Source organism: Carlito syrichta, unplaced genomic scaffold (genome assembly GCF_000164805.1).
Source record: "Carlito syrichta isolate Samal-C Ts95f unplaced genomic scaffold, Tarsius_syrichta-2.0.1 Scaffold288030, whole genome shotgun sequence".
Taxonomy (NCBI): domain Eukaryota; kingdom Metazoa; phylum Chordata; class Mammalia; order Primates; family Tarsiidae; genus Carlito; species Carlito syrichta.
In genome coordinates, this window is record NW_007232126.1 from 320,699 (window position 1) to 337,605 (window position 16,907).

General features: G+C 42.1%; 1 protein-coding gene across 1 annotated transcript in view; it reads left to right on the plus strand.

The window, feature by feature from the left end:
* The first annotated feature begins 8,693 nt into the window (after positions 1-8,693).
* EVA1A (eva-1 homolog A, regulator of programmed cell death) overlaps positions 8,694-16,907 on the plus strand; it is a 31,848-nt gene continuing 23,634 nt past the window's right edge. The window contains exon 1 of the mRNA XM_008053293.2: positions 8,694-8,816. The gene's annotated coding sequence lies outside the window, so the exon portion shown is untranslated. The remainder of the gene's footprint in view (positions 8,817-16,907) is intronic.

The following is a 16,907-nucleotide window of genomic DNA, read 5'->3' on the forward strand; positions in this document are numbered from 1 at the left end:
GCTCAGCAGTTTGCACTGAATTGAATCGAATCAGCACAGGTCCTATGAGGCCATGAGACTAGCTCCCCCTGGTGAAAAACAATCAGGAAGTTCTCAGGTGGAAGCGACTCCCCAAGAATCCACATAGTTCCCACCCAGGGAGACTGGCATACCCCCACCTAGAATTTTTCTTCTCTCCAGCTTTCTGGGGGTCTGCCCTAGGACTCCAGATTTGCTGAAGTCAAGGGTTTTGACCCCTCAAATCCACCCCATGCTGACTTCCTTGAGGGGGACTCCCTGTGGTTTATGCTCTGGTTTTAATAATTGTCATGAACTTAGAAGTCACTTTTGGAACTGGTAGGCCAACAGAGAAGGAACCAGAAGTCACTTTGGGGACTGGTAGGCCAACAGAGAAGGAACCAGATGTTCCCATTTGTGTGTTCCTTGGTGGAACATTATTTGTGTGAGTTCCCCACCTTGGCAGATGCCTCAGGTGTACTGGGCTTGGGAGGCCACACTGGTTAGGAACAAAATGAAATGTGGGTGATTGGAAGACTCAGAATGTTATAAACATCCTGAGATGTTCAAAGTAAAGAGAAGGTGGGTGAGCTGGGGGAAAAGAACTTAGAACATTCTGAGTTGGAGGGATCTCTGAGACAGCCAGGTGGAGACACCTACCCACTCCTCCCCTGCAACCTCAGTGTTTTGGACTCTAGATCAGCTCAGTCTGGCTTTTTCCCCTAGCCCACCTGGCCAGGACCAGCTCACCTTTGTGTCCAGGCTTATCTGACTTTAGGGAGTAAATACTTTAACATGCCCCTCTGACCCCCACACAGTGGACATACATATTATGGCAACAATTCTGATGGGCCAACTTAGAGCCATTCATGAGAACCTTGCTGTATATCTCCAACTCCTATGCTCTACCTCAAAGGACTAGCTTTTGATTGTCTCTGAAAATTCCTGTCTCCTTTCTGAGACTCTGACTCATACAGTCTCTCCTGGGATAGAAACCTCTTCCTCCATAACAGTCCTAGGGACCTGATGTTAACGAATACAACCTACAAGATAGAAAACTGGTCTTTAAAGATAACGTTTGGGTTTTCTATGTGTTCAATCAGCCTGGGGACATCTTGTGGCTTCTGGGCTACTGACCAATTTTAAACTCTCTAGGATTGGCTCCACTCTTCCGTCTGCGATTCTTCCGTATTGTCCTTGGGCATGGGGCCCTGGTCCTCTCTCCGCTCCGAGGTGCTACGTCAAGTTTAACACCACACCATGCGAATGGTTCAGGCAGTGTAAGGTGTCCAGCAGATGCATAACACACTCTGCACCCTGCACTCACTTGAGGCCTTTGATGAAAGCACCTTGCATCCTGCCTCCCAGGTTTTGGCCAGGTGACTGGACACCTGACCTTTATGCTACACTGAAGATCTCTAAATTGCTGATGCCGGTGTCTCCTGTCATGGCTGTCTTTGCTGCTCGTTGCATCTTGGTTCTGACACTACCATCATCCAAATCTGCTAAAGCTTCCTTCCTGCAGAAGTAAATGGCTGATTTAGTCAAACGTCTTTAGTCACTTTCTTCTGATTCTGAAGACTTCACATAATTAGAACCATGCCCAGCCAAACACTAAATAAATTTTGCACATGCTGCTTGAATTACTGTGTAAGCTTACCACAGTGTGGCTTTCTCAGAGATGAATATTTCACTAAAACTATTCCTGTGAGTAGGCTGAAGCCAGCAGCTGTGGAAACTCAAAATTTGCTTTCTACAATGAAACTCTAGGACAGGGCTGTTTTTTACATTTCTCAGATATGCTGCTCATCTGGGGGAAAGAAAAAAAAGCACTCTTGGCAAAGTCCGCATGGCCTGAGCCCCAGCTTGTGTTTCTTTTCTATTCAAATTCAAAATGATGAGCAAATGTGGCTCTAAATGTTATCACAGAACATTGGCACATAAAAATGATAACTTTCATTTCTTAATCACCTACTCTCTGCCTGGAACCATACGTGCTTTGCACTGTCATCAATACCAACTGAATGCGCCAGCCCTGGGTCTTTTGCTATATGACCCCTGCACTTCCCTGGATAGCAGAGGCTGACCTGGAGGCCGCCTTCTCCAGACTCAAGGATTCTCTGCCTTACTGATGGTGGAAGGTTCCTGCACCAGTGGAGGGTTGGAAGGTAGTAGAAAAGAGGAAGCCAGAGTATTTCCTTCTCTCTCTCTCTATTTCAAACATCTTACTCTAGAAGCGACTGCATCGCCTCCATGCCTCTAGCTCCCCTTCATGGTTCCTGATTCTTCCTGGTGACCTTGGCTCCTGGGCTCTGGCAACAGTCTCTTCCCGATATGTCCTTTCAGCTACTTGCTGCCTACTGTTGCTAATATCTGGATTACTTACTCCAGTGAACTTCACTTTTTAAAAAAATTATCCCAACTCAGAAGGATCTTTACACTTTTGACTTCATCATCTCTTGTAGCCGTCTTCAAATCTCGACTTTTCTATCACTCGCAACCTATATTTCTGTCTTTATTGCTGCAACCGATTCGCATATTCAGTTCTAATTCAGCATTTGTTGCAAATACTGACTGAAGCAGTTTCTACTTCTCTGCTTAGATGATGATTGATGGATTGAGGTAGGAATTGTGAGCTTTGTTTTAAAGATGAGGAAACAGCGGATCAAGAGATTACCTAACTTGTCCAGTCTTAAAGATAGGAAATGGTGGAGTTTGGGTTTAAAGCCAGGGCTGGGCAATCCTGAAGTTTGTGAACTTTCCCATACATCAGCCTGTGTTCTGTTTGCTGGCACGCACCAAACCTAATTTCTTGTGTATAAGCCCTTCATCTAGAAAAGAAAACCCTGACGTCTTCTCCAAGATTTTCTCAGATGAAAGATGTTTTATCCCTTTAGTTGTTCCCTATGAGAAAAAGGATATTTCCCCCAATATCCTGGTTGGGTCTTTTAAATTAGTATTTCTGAAACTTTAATGTACAGATTATGATTCAGAAGGGTCTGAGAGATTAAGCATTAAAACGTTTATTCATTCATTCATTCAGTAATGACAGAGTCTCACTATGTTATCCAGGCTGGCTCAAGCAATCATCCTGCCCCGGCCTTTGAAAGTGCTGAGATGACGGGCATGAATCTAATTAAAAAAAATTTTTTTTGAGTCAGGGTCTTACTCTGTCACCCAGGCTGGAGTGCAGTGGCGTGATCACAGCTCAGTGTAGCCTCAAACCCCTGGGCTCAGGGGATTCTCCTGCCTCAGCCTCCCAAAGACCTGGGACTACAGGAGTGCCCCTCCACCCACAGCTAATTTTTTGTTTTTTTAGAGATAAGGTCTCACTATGTCACCTAGGCTGGTCTTGAGCTCCTTGGCTCAAGCAGTCCTTCCATTTCAGCATCCTTGCTGGGATTACAACCACTGTGCTTGGCCTATAATTAATTTTTTAAGTAAACTATTTGGGGAGATAATTTCAAATTTATTGCAGTTGCAAAAAATAATATAGAGATCCATGTTCCATTTAACCAGTTTTCCCAGTGATAATAATATCTTGCAAAATTATTGTACAGTGTCACAACTAGGATGTTGGCATTGATACAGTCAAGATATGCAACATTTTTATAATCACAAGGATTTTTTCATGGGGCTTTTTAATAGCACTTCCCTTCTGACACCACCCCTTTCTTCACACCTGACAATCATGAATTTGTTTGCTATTTCTACAATTTTGTCATTTCAAGAATGTTGTATAAATGAAATTATACACATGCAAATTTTTGGGATTGGGTTTTTTTCTTTTCTTTTTTCAGCATGATTCTCTGGAGATTCATCCAGGTTATTGTTATATCAATATTTTTTCCTTTTTTATTGCTGAGTTATTGCATTGGAAAGTGTTAAACTCTTTGCTCCGTTACATAAAATTTTAAAAAACTTGTGAGAAAAAAGAAAACCTATTACATTTACCCATAGTTTCGCTTTCTTCATTTTCCTGATATTTCATGATCTATTTATTTCTTTTTTTCAAATTATTTCTGTTTGGGGGACTTTATTTAGTCATTTTTTCATGGTTTGCCTGCTGATGACAAATTTTCTTAGTTTTTTTTATTATTAGAGAATGTCTTGATTTACCCTTATTCTTGAAGGATATTTTTGCTGTTATGGATTCTGGGTTGATAGTTCTTTTCTTTCAGCATCTGAAATATATTGTCCTACTTAGTGCCTTTTGGCCTCCCTGGTTTCTGACGAGAAATCCTCTGTGATTTGGTTTTCCCCTATAGCTAAGGTGTCATTTTTCTCTGGCTGCTTTCATGGTTTTTTCTTTGTTTTTAGTTTTTGAAAGTTTAATTACTATGTGGATTTCTTTGGATTTATCCTATTTGGAATTTGCTCAGCCAGAGTTAGAAATTTTTAAGCCATTATTTCTTTGAGTACTTTTTTTAGTTCCTCCTTCTTCCCTCTCTTGTTCTGGAGTTCTGATGACACAAATGTTAGATCTTTTGTAATAATCTCACAGGTCCCCAAGACTCTGCTTTTCTTTTCTTTTTTTGACCTACTTTTTCTCTGTTGTTCAATTGAGTAGTTTTTATTGTTCTATCATTTAGATCACTGTTTCCTCTGTCTCCCTTTCATTCTGCTTTGAGCCCATCTACTGAGATTTTTATTTTGGTTATTGTATTTCTCAATTCTAAAATTTTATTTTTTCTTTATATCTTTTATTTCATTGTTGAGATATTTTGTTTATTTGTTGAGGCTTTTACTTTTATTCATTTGTTTCAAGCATGTTCATAATTGCTTGTTGAAGCATTTTTATGGCTGTTTTAAAATCTTTTTCAGATCATTCTGTTCTCTCTGTCATCTTGGTGTTGGCATTGATTGATTGGCTTCTAATTGCTGGATGGGAATGGAAGTTCTGGATCCCAGTTGGTTTCCCCTGATGTGGGGCTCGTAACCATTGGTGGTGATAAGAGTACAAATCTCCACAAGGTCTCCTCTGATACCCCAGTAGGGAGGGGCAGGGGCACCTAGTCATTTCTGGGTGGGAGGGTGGATGTCCAAGCTTCCCATGTGGTCTCCACTGATATTGGCAGGGAGGGTGGCTTAGCCATCTGGGATAAAAGCACCATCTCTCTACTTGGCCTTCTCCGACATCACTCTGGCAGGGGTTTTGGGTTTCTTGTTATAGTCCTCTTGAGGGTAGAAATCTAGACTTTTCACTCAGGCTTTGCTGGTGCGGATGTGGGCGAGGCCATCGTTGTTGTTGCTGCTGCTGCTTTATGATGTTTAGCTTAAGTAGAGTGGTCATTGTCTAAGTTTTTTCTGTCTTGCTAGACTACCTCTTTCCTAGTTCTTTAGCTAGAGAGAGCAGGCATTTGTTGAGTGTGTGTTTGTTCGTCTGTACCTGTTGTGTTGGGTTTCTGGGTAGCTGCTTTTGGCACTACTTCATTTCCTTGGTTTTTGGTGCTCATCATCCTTTATCTGGGCTCCCAGGTGAGCCTCCACTAAGTCTTTCAGGCCATCTCTGGCTTCTCTGACATATCCTGTACACTTCTGCCAGTGTTTTCTGCCTACCAAGAACTGACCATGTCACTCTCCTGCTAATATTATTTATTATTCATAAAATAAAGTTAAGCTTCTGTAAGGTACTGCAGATCTGCCAAGATTCAATTCCAACTTTGCCTTTCCAGCTTCAACTTCTGTTGAGTTTCTCTGCCTATCCCTTTGCTCTAGATGTGCTATATACATTAGCTCATGTTCTTCCTACTGTTTCCAGGGCCCTTATTTGCTCTAGGAAAATATACTTTAGAAGCTAAGAGCACTGAAGTTGGACTGTTTAAGTTTAAATTCCAGCTCAACATTTTCTAGCTGGGAGATCTTGGGCAACTTTGTCTTTCCATATCTCAGTTTTCCTATCTGAAAAAAATGAAAATAACAACATCTACCTCACAGGATTATTATGAGGCTTTAATTAAATATTCTACATGAAACACCGAGCAAATTGCCTGGCTGCAGAGGATGATCTCAATAAATGTGAGCTGTTACTATAACTAGTTATTAAATGAATATTTAGTAGTTCAACATTTAATTTGAACGTTACCTTTCAATGAAGTCGTTATGGGTCCTTTCACTGCAGTCCCGTTATTGGAATTAATTACTCTTTCCCACTGCCCACTTAATTTACATTGCTTTTACACTTGATTCTGTTTGCACCATAGGAAGCTAGATTGTAAATCCCTCTTGCTGACCACATTTGTTCATTTCTTGATTCACTCATTCAAAAGAAGCACTTACTGTGAGTCAAGTGTTGGGCACAGAGGTGACTAAAATGTGGGTCTTCCTTCAGGGTGTTCTCAGTCCCTTAGTAGCTGCAGACTGCTTGCTAAATCAATGGTTTTAGTGGAGCTTAATAAATATTTGTTGTTGACTTAAGACAAGCAGGCTTTGCCTTGGGTTAGGAAGGTAGGGTGCCTCCAGTTAAACAGGCTCACGGTGTGTTAAAGTTAGAACTCTTTGCAAGTCAACCCTAGTACTGACCTCTGCATCATCCTAAGTGAAAGCCCAGAATTTGTGTCAGATTATTGCAACGGCATTGGGATTCCTGTGGTCTGTGGCCATATGTGAGTCTTGTCTGAACCCTGGTTCTCTCATGGTCAAATCAAGACAGAGCTCTTGGTTGGGGTGTTAGGAGTTATATCAATGTTACTGATGACTCAGAAACTGTTCATTCAGTTTGAAAGCCTGTGTGTGGCAATCCTAGCCTCATACACCTTGACTCTCATTACTGTGACAGAATGTGCTTCAAAGCACTTGTTTGCCAAACATTGTGCTAGCCACCACATGTGCAGTAGGATGGGACATGGGAGCCTCTACAGATAGGAGCTCGTAGTCTTCCTGCTGGGGCCGTGTTTAGAAGCACAGAGCTGATTATTTCACTGTGACCACCTTACCAACAATACTGTAGTAGACAGACTGGATATAAAGCCGCAGTTTCAGAGCCAAGGATGGAATGATGCAAGAAATGCAAGGAGGAAGTGTAAATTTCCATAAAGCTATTTGGCTGTGAAGGGAAAGAGAATGAGAGAGGACGTACAGGAGATACTGAGTGAAGGGAAAATTATTTAAGGCTGGGGGAAAGTAAGTATATGTCATCGACAGGTGCTTTATCAACCCTGTAGAGAAAATCGGGGTTTCTCTCAACTCAGTCATTTCTCTGAAACCATGTGTATCCTCTATCCAGTCTGTAATGTGGGGGTTGTTTTTTCACTCGAGGTTTTGCCCCTCAGACTCCATGTGACTGTCCTGGGGTCAGTCTTTGGTGGTTTTTGAGAGTGTAAAGTGGAGGGTCAATGGGCTTAAAAAACCTGCTTTTGTACTTTGGTATATGAATCTGTAAGGAAGTACTTATCTTGTGCTTCAAGTTTACTTTTCTTTCTTTTTTTTCCCTAACTTTATTTTTTTATATTCATCTCTTAGGGCCTAGCAATGACTAGCATGTAGTTGGCATGGATACATGCTGATTGATTGAATAAAAGAAGGTACATGGGCCTTCAGTGATTCAGGAGAAATGGTAGTTTCCCCAGATGAGCTAGTATTTACATGGTGCTTGCACTTGTTCTGTTGCCAACAAGAAGAAGACTGAGATGGGCAACTATGAGCCATGACAAAAGAGGACTGAGAATAGACAGTTGAGACTGCAATGGAAGCAGAGACATTTTAATGTATTCAACTCTAGAATAAGACTAGTGTGTCTTGTAAGAACATCCTTAGATTTTAAATGTGCTTGGTTTGGGTAATCCCAATCTGAATTCAAAGCTTAATCCACTCAGGTTTGTTATGAGAATTAACTTTGACAATGCCTATAAAGTACTGGATTGAACATAGAGAAAGCAGGCCCTTTCAGGGACTACTTTTTTTTTGCACCCTGAATTTCTTGACCCATAAGATGGAGATAGGAAGGTGCCACAAATCTTTTGTGACTGGCAGAAGCAGCTGAAATAAGTCTTTGTAAAGTTATCACAAGCAGAAGTCAGATGCTGCAGAAGTTTGACAGGATGTGGTGATGACGAATGAATGAGTTTGCACACATGTAACAGGGGATAGCTCAGTCCTCAGAGCTCCGTGACTGATTTAATTCTCCCTACATGCTCCCAAGTGAAGCTGGCAACAGGGAAGAGCTTTCCTAGTGGCACTGAGTGGAGGCCTTGATCCTTCTGCATGGAAGACACAGGCTGTGAGAATCTACATATCAGCATTTCCAGGTTTTTAATACCCACACAGAGCGGTGTGAAACTTCATTTCATGGCCTGTCTGGGCACTGCTATCTGGAAACCAAATTCCCTCCCTTCCTGTTCCAGAGAGGCTGCATTGCAAATTTCACTGATGAGACACCCGCCAGCACATCCTACTCTTGCTGTTTTGTGGGTTTTGGCTGAGAAGAGGGGAGAGGAAGTGTGGGTCTTTGATTTTTACCTCTTGCTTCCTTTCTGCTACAACCTTGGGAAGTTGGTTTCTCTGACTGTCTAGTCCAAATTCCAGATGAGACTCTAGCAATAGGCTTTTCTCCTCTCAAGGGATGCTATTCATCCCTCCAAGGATTCAGATAATATACCGCCAGTACTTCTCTGTTGGGTTTATGAAGTCACCAGGTCTAAGGCATGATGTGATCTCCTAGGTTTGTGATAGTTTTTGTACTGCTTCTTTTTTCTTACAGTCTGAGAAGCCAACAGGGGCCAATCAGGTTTTAGAACCGCTACAGGCTGGTAACAACATCATCAAGGATGAACTGTTCTTACCAGGAACTTCTCTACTCCTGACAGCATACCTCTCCGCAGGTAGCTAAAGGGATAATGAAATTACTACCCTTGAGCACTGAATAACGAGACAGTCACCTGTGTCGGGGCTTACAGGGGTCACTCACTGCTGCTACTGAAGTATATAAGATGAAATGTACTGTCACCAGGTACATTTCATTTTATACTTGGCCATTCAGTGATTTTTTTTTTTTTATTATCAAGATGTGTGGTACAATTCAGGGGTCAGGTATACAAACATTGATTATGCAGGTACCCTTGTTGATGAGGTATGCCCCTCCCTACCCTAGCAGTTTCCCTCAACTACCAATCCTACCCGCCCTCCTCTGACAGTTTTCCACTACTGCCAATTGCTTTCTTATAGTATTATAATTGTTCAAGGTCCACTTATGAGTGAGAATATTTGGTACTCTATTCTTTGTTTCAGTGATAGATATTGAGTATGAGTGACTCTAAATCCATCCAAGTTGTTGCAAAGTCCATATGTTTGTCCTTCTTTATGGCTGCATAATATTCCATTGTGTATATGTACCACATTTTTTTTATCCAGTTCAGCTTCGATGGGCAACACGGTTGGTTCCATGTTTTTGCTATTGTGAATAGAGCTGCAACAAACATACGTGTGTAGGTATCTATTTTGTAGAATGATTTGAATTCCACCCGGTATATTCCCAATAGGGGAATTGCTGGGTCATATGGAAGGTCAATTTCTAGTTCTTTCAGATGCCGCCACACTGTCTTCCAAAGAGGCTGCACTAGTTTGCATTCCCACTGGCTGTGTAAAAGCATTCCTTTTTCTCTGCATCCTCACCAGCATTTGTTGTTTTTTTATTAATGATGGCCATTCTTACCGGGGTTAGGTGGTATCTCAATGTGATTTTGATTTGCATTTCTCTGATGATGAGTGAGGCTGAGTACTTTTTCATGTGTCTGTTGGATACCCATGTATCTTCTTTTGAGAAGTGTCTATTCATGTATTTTGCCCTTTTTAATAGGGCTGTTTGTTTTTTTTCCTTTCAGCACATTTGAGTTCCTTGTAGACCCTAGATGTTAGACCTTTGTCAGATATGCAGTTGGTAAATATTTTTTTCCCAGTCTGTGGACTGTCTCCCTGCTCTCTTGATGGTTTCTTTTGCTTTGCAGAAGCTCATTAGTTTGATGAGGTCCCACTTGTCTATCTTATTTCTTAAGGTATGGGCATTAAGGGTTCTGGCCATTCAGTGATTATACTCCCTATAAGTGGGAAGACTCAAGGCTCTGGAGAAAATGCATTTACAACATACCATGCATGCAATTAGCCATTCAAACTAAAGACGGTGCTCACAAGACAGGTTTTATTGTCATCTTCATCCAGGGACCAGCATGTGGTCAGGAAGACGAGATTCTGGGATCTAAGTGATGGAAATACCTACAATTAGGTGAAAGAACTTTGGGCTACAGATGAAAAAAGGTACTGGAGAGTAAGTAAGGTTTGTAAGAATTGGTAGGAACTGTCCAAAGGGAGTGTGCAGTGGTGCTGGATGACTGGCCCCTGAATGTTCTCTAGAAATGATTTTTCTCTTGAATGGTTTGTGGTAAGTACAGTGGTGTATCACTGAGAAAAAGGCCTGGCTTTGAAAATGCATGGCTCCTTGGTCATAATTCTGCCTCCCCCCAACATTATTCCCAGGACTGATGTGTCTGGAGGAAAGTACAACCTCAGTCTTGCACCAGGTGGCTCTCCCGTTAATTGCTTGGTGATGTGCTCCCTTGAGGGCATGGTTATTGCTGATTGCTGAGTTCTTCTCCCATAGCCTAGTCGCTTCTAGTCACTGGAAGCTGAGTCACTGGCCTAGGACTTGTACTTGTGCTGCCCTGATCAAGCTGCTGAGAGCTGCCAAGCAGCCCTTCTCTTTGGCACCTTTCTGACTGCATGGGTGATGCAGGTTCATAAACACTGAGACTTGCTTAGATTGTTCAAGGAAGTAGCGGTGTTTGCTCTAGAACAGGATTTCACCCATGGTACTACTAACACTTTGGGCCAGATAGTTCTCTGTGGTTGGGGGCCTGTCCTGTGCATAGTAGGAGGTTTAGCAGCAAGACTACTCACAAGATGCCAATACCACCCTGCACTGTAGTTGTGACAACCAAAAATGTCTCCAGACATTGTCTTCTGGGGGACAACACAGCCCTAATGTTGAAAACCTCTGTCTAGGAGCCAACCAGTGAGGAGAGGCTTCCTTGAGGAACACAGCACAAGAATTGCACTTAGGAGTGCATGAGTGTTTCATGGCCCTTACCTTTACGTTGGTAGGAGATGCAGAAATGTTTTCATTACTGGGTGAACTGCCAGTGGAAGGTGTTCAAAGCTAGTTAGAGCTGGTCCCTTCCTGTTAATGGAGGGCTCAGGGAGAAGGATTTGAGAGCAGTGTTTGACTCTGGGGTTCATCTCTTCTCTAACTTCTGCCGACCTTGTCTCCTTGGCAACTGCCCTGAGCAGACTCTCCTCTGCCAAGTCCAGCCCTCTGCTCAGTGTCCTCTCTAAGATACTCTGTAAGAGCTTGGAGAACTGAGTATGTGGCAGGGTCAGTGAAGAACAATCTTTCTAGCCCAGATCAGATTTCTTTTTTTGTTTGTTTGATTTTATTTGATTAAAACAGACGGATGGCAAAGGCCATTCAACATATAATTTCTTTGCTAACATTTAATCTTTAAAGGCATATTAGAGAAAAACTAGGGGTGCTAGGCTCATCTTTCTGATTCCATTACCTCCCTTTCAGCCTTCCCCCACAAGTTATTCCCGCCTTTGCCCTTTCAAGGGAAGAAAGTCTTTTGATTCCCCATAGCACCAGATCAGATTTCTAAAGATGACTCTAAGTGAAACTCCCCTGGGCCTCTGTAGTTGTGTAGTATTTTTCTTTTTTGAGTTGGAGTCTCACTCTGTCGCCCAGACTGGAGTGCAGTGGCCGCTCCTGGCCACCGCAGCCTCGACCTGCTGGGCTCTGGTGATCCTTCCACCTCAGCCTTCCGAGTAGCCGGAACTACAGGCATGCGCTACCATGCCTGGCTGATTTTTTGATTTATTGTAGAGTTGAGGTCTCGCTGCCCAGGCGGGTCTCGAACCCGCGGGCTCAGGCAATCCACTCATCTCAGCCTCCCAAAGACACGGGATTACAGTATGAGCCACCGAGCCCGGCTGTTGTGTAGTATTTTAGTGTTCAGGCTGAAGAGGACTGTACAGAACAGACCTTCACAAGCTCTAGTGGGCATCTTACAAGATTTTGGTTCAATAGGCCTAGGGTGGTGCACAAGATCACGTAGATCTAACAAGTTCTCAAGGAATGTCAGTGATGCTGGTCCTCGTACCATACTTTGAGTAGTTAAAATCTAGGCCAGGGGTCTGCAAACTGTGGTCTGGGGGCCAAATTGGGACTGCCACCTATTTTTGTACAGCCAGTTTTAACAAAACCACACTTATTTACTGATGTATTGTCAATGGTTGCTTTTATGCAAAGTTGGATGGTTGTGACAGAGACAATATGGCTCTCAAAGCCTCTGGTATGTACTCTCAACTCTTTACAGAAAAGATGTGGTGATTCCTGCCCTAGACTAACTTGTCCTATGAGGACCTCGGAAGGTTTTCCACGGAGGCTACTTTTAGGATGGGCCATCCAAAGTTGTCTCTTCTTGGACTTGGCCCGATCTCTTTGTCCCTCTTCCTCTTGCCTCTGGCTCCTGCAATGCTCTGTTGGCGCCTGGGGTATGGAGTCTTGCAGGAAGAGTCTCTGTGTTACAGTAAAACTCTGTCTTACGTGTGGTCCTCTGACAGTCCTGGGAAAGTTCTCTGCTTGGTGCCTCACTCAGAGCTACTGTGAGCCCTGGTGTCCTTCTAGTCTCTAAGGTGGCTCATCCTCAGACCTGTCATTGCTTCCTTCATTCATTTACTCATCTACCCAGCCAGTCGGAATTTACTAACAACTTCCTTTCCTCAGGCACCATGCCAGGTGCTTGGGTAACGAGGATTTATAGGAGACAAGCATAAAACTGATAATTCCAATTGTGACATCATAGGTACAATATTAGAAGAATGTTTTGATACTTTCATAGACAAAGAAAGACATCCGGAGAATTCATGAGGACCTCCACTACAGTAGACCTCCTTTTTTTAATCATGAATTTTATCAGATTTTACACAAATGCGATTTTATGTTTATTGTTATGATGTTCTTCCTGCTAATCTATAAATGTGGTAGATTACATTCATTTGCTACCCAGTTCTTTAATAAGTGAGATAACATCTTTTACCTAAAATTAAGCCATTAACTTAAGCCATTCATATCGATAACTTGGTATGAATTAGAACTTTCTTGACTTCAATTTTAATATCACTAAAAGATAAATCTGCTACCATTCTTGTTAAACCATATTTGACTGCAGGGTTCGCTAAATGAAGTAACATCCAAAATTCACTGTTGTACCTCATCAGCACCTTATTATTATTGTTGTTATTAATTTTTGAAATTGTGGCAAAATAAACATAACAAAATTTACCATTTTAACTTATTTTGAGTGTACAGTTCAGAAATACATTTGCCTTATTGTGCAACCATTACGATCATCTATTATTCCCTGTGCCCTGTACAATAGCTTTCTTTCTTTCCCTTTTCCCAGCTCCTAGCAACCATCCTTCTATTTTCTGTTTTTTATTAATTTAACCACTTGAGGTACTTTATATTTGTGGACTCATCCGATATTGGTCCTTCTGACTGGCTTATTTCACTTAGCCTAATTCTTCAAGGTCCATTCATGTTGTAGCATGTGTCAGAATTTTGTTTTTAAGGCTGTAATATTCCATTGTATGTATATACCACATTTTGTTTACTCATTCATCCATGGATGGACATTTGGGTTACTTCCACCTTTTGGCTATCGTGACTAATGCAGCACTGAACATTGATGTACAAATTCTGCTCAAGTCCCTGTTTTCAATTCTTTTGAGTGGAATTGCTGGGCCATATGGTAGCCTATGTAAATTTTTTGAGGACCAGTCATACTATTTTCCATAGTGGCCCCACAATTTACCTTCTCACCAACAGTGCACAAGGTTTCCAACTTCTCCCCCTTTCCAGTATTTGTTATTTTCTGATTTTTTTGACAGTCATCATCCTAATGGGTATGAGGTGATATCTCACTGTGGTTTTGATTTGCATTTCCTTAATGCTTAGTTATGTTAAGCATCTTTTCATGTGCTTATTGACTACTTGTATATCCTCGAGAAATGTCTGTTTAAGTCATTTCCCTTTTTTTTTTTTTTGCGTTGGAGTCTCACTCTGTCACCCAGACTGAAGTGCAGTGGCATGCTCCTGGCCACTGTGACCTTGACCTGCTGGGCTCTGGTGATCCTTCCGCCTCAGCATTCTGAGTAGCCGGAACTATAGGCATGCACTACCACGTCTGACTAATTTTTTATTTACTGTAGAGACGAGATCTCGCCAAGTTGCCCAGGTCTCACTTTGTTTTCCAGGCTTGAATGCAGTGGCATGATCATGACTCACTGCAGTTTTGACTTCCTGAGCTCAGGAGATCCTTCCACCTCATCCTCCCAAGTAGCTGGGACTAGTGGCACATGCCACCACACCCAGCTGTTTTTTATTTTTTTGTAGGGACAAGGTCTCCCTGTGTTGCCTACCCTGGTCTCAACCTCGTAGGCTCAAGAAGTCCTCCTGCTTTGGCCTCCCAATGTGCTGGAATTACAAGTGTGAGCCATCACACCTGGCCCATTTGCTCATTTGTAAATTGGATTGTTTTTTGTTGTTGTTGTTGAGTTGTAGGAGCTCTGATAGTAGGAATTAAGATATGTGGGAGTCTGGATATTAATCCATTATCAGATATGTGATTTGTAAATATTTTCTTCCATTCTGTGGGTTGCCTTTTCACTTTAGTGTGTCCTTGGATTCTCAGTTTTTAATTTTAATGGAGTCCAATGTATCTATTTTCACTTTTGTTGCCTGTGCCTTTGGTTATATTCAAGAAATCATTGTCAAATCCAGTGTCATGAAGTTTTACCCCTGTTTTCTCCTAAGACTTTTATAAAAGTTGTAGCTGTTACATTTAGGTCTTTGATACATTTTAAGCTAATTTTTTATATGGTGTAAGGTAAGAGTCCTTTTGCATGTGGATATCAAATTTTCCCAATACCATTTGCAAAAAGATGGCCTTTTCCCACTGAATGATTTTGGCATGCATCCTGAAAATCATTTGAACCTATATGTAAGGGTTTATTTTTGGATGTTCTATTTTATTTAATTAGCCTATATGCCTGTTTTTATGCCAGTCTCATGCTGTTTTGATTACTATAAATTTGTAATAAATTTTGAAATCAAGAAGAGTGAAACTTCCAACTTTGTTATTTTTTTGAATTGTTTTGGCTATTCAGGGTCCCTTGAGATTCCACATCAATTTTAGTATGGATTTTTCTATTTCTATTTTAAAAGTCAGTGGGATTTCGGGACTTCCATAGACATTTTGAATTCTCCCTTGAAGGAAACATTTGCTACACAGATGAGGGAAAGGGAGCATTTAGGCAAGAGAAAGAGCATGATCAAGAAAGCATGAAAAGATGAAATAGCTTTGGGGGAACTAAACGCAATCTGGTATTGTAAAAGCATTAAGCATGCTTGTATCTCTGTGTATCTGTAGATGTGTGTGAATGTCAACCTGGGTAGGAGGCAAACTAGGAGCTAAGGCAGGTCAGATGTTGTGGAAGTAGACGTGTGTTGTGTTAACAAGTTTAATGGGAATTCATTAAAGGGTTGGGCAGTGGAGTGATGTGATCATATTTGTACTGTGGAAGGATGACCCTGTGGGTGACAACGGGTACTCTATTGAGCAGGAAGATGATGTCAGCAGAAAGACCAGGCAGGAGATGGTTGGAAAACTACCAGAAATGATGAGTCTTGCACAATGGTAGCATAGATACTTTCATAGACAAAGAAAGCCTAAAACCATATTTAATTGCAGGATTCTCTAAACGAAGTAACATCCAAAATTTACTGTTGTACCTCATCAGTACCTTATAGTTATTGTTATTATTAATTTTTAAAATTGTGGTAAAAAGCACATAGCAAAACTTACCATCTTAACTTATTTTGAGTGTACAGTTCAGAAGTGCATTCGTCTTGTTGTGCAACCATCACTGTCATCCATTATTCCCTGTACGCTGCACACAAGCTCTTTTTCTCTCCCTTCCCCCGGCTTCTGACAACCTTGTTTAGCGTGTGTTTGGGGACAGGCAGCAGGGACTGGATCTGAAATAGCCTTGTTTCACTCTACACTGAGACATATTGCAGAAGCTTTACTCTTTCCCTGGACCTGCAGAATAGCCTCTGAACTCAGGGATGGTGGTTTTAACTCTATACCTGTATCATCCAATTGTGGCCTTTTGGTAACTCAAAGGGCCATTGACAGAGGCCCTGTGCTTGGCTGAGAGGTTCAAGGGCTCCTCAAATATCACTCCACCGCCCAACCTCCAAAGCTCCTACTCCTTGTCCTGCCACTCTCAGGGCCTCTGACTGCTCTAAGGATCTTGTGACTGCTTCTTCTTACCTGTGAGTTGGCCTGCCTTTCCTTGTTTTGGTCTTTCCTAAAGCCTGTTTAAAGCCACCTGAGTGAGAGTGTTCTTTTCTGTTGTAACTCATTCCATTTACCTTCTGGAACTGTGACTCTCTAGGTCCTCTAAAGATGTCTCGTGTTACTGACGTCTGTGACCCACTGAGAGCCTAAGTTCCTTTCTCAAGGACTGGAGCCTTCTGCTTCCCTAGCTTTCCCCAAGCCTGACATTTCTTTGCATCCCATGACTCAGTTTCCCACCTTCAGCTCAAAGCAGCACCGAATGTGAGTCACTGGGGATCTTTGCTACTTCTGTTCCCCTCCATGCTTAGGACCTCTCTGTGCACTGAGATTGATCCCAAGTCCCTGTTCTGACTCCTGGCAGGATGGTTCTGTTGGTGGACAGTCTGTGGGGCATGTATGTGTTCAATTGGCCCATCACAGTCACAGGAGGAGTCGTGGAACTGGGGACAAGGAGAAGACCTGATCTCCCAAATTCTTGTGAATATTGTAGAACTAGACCCA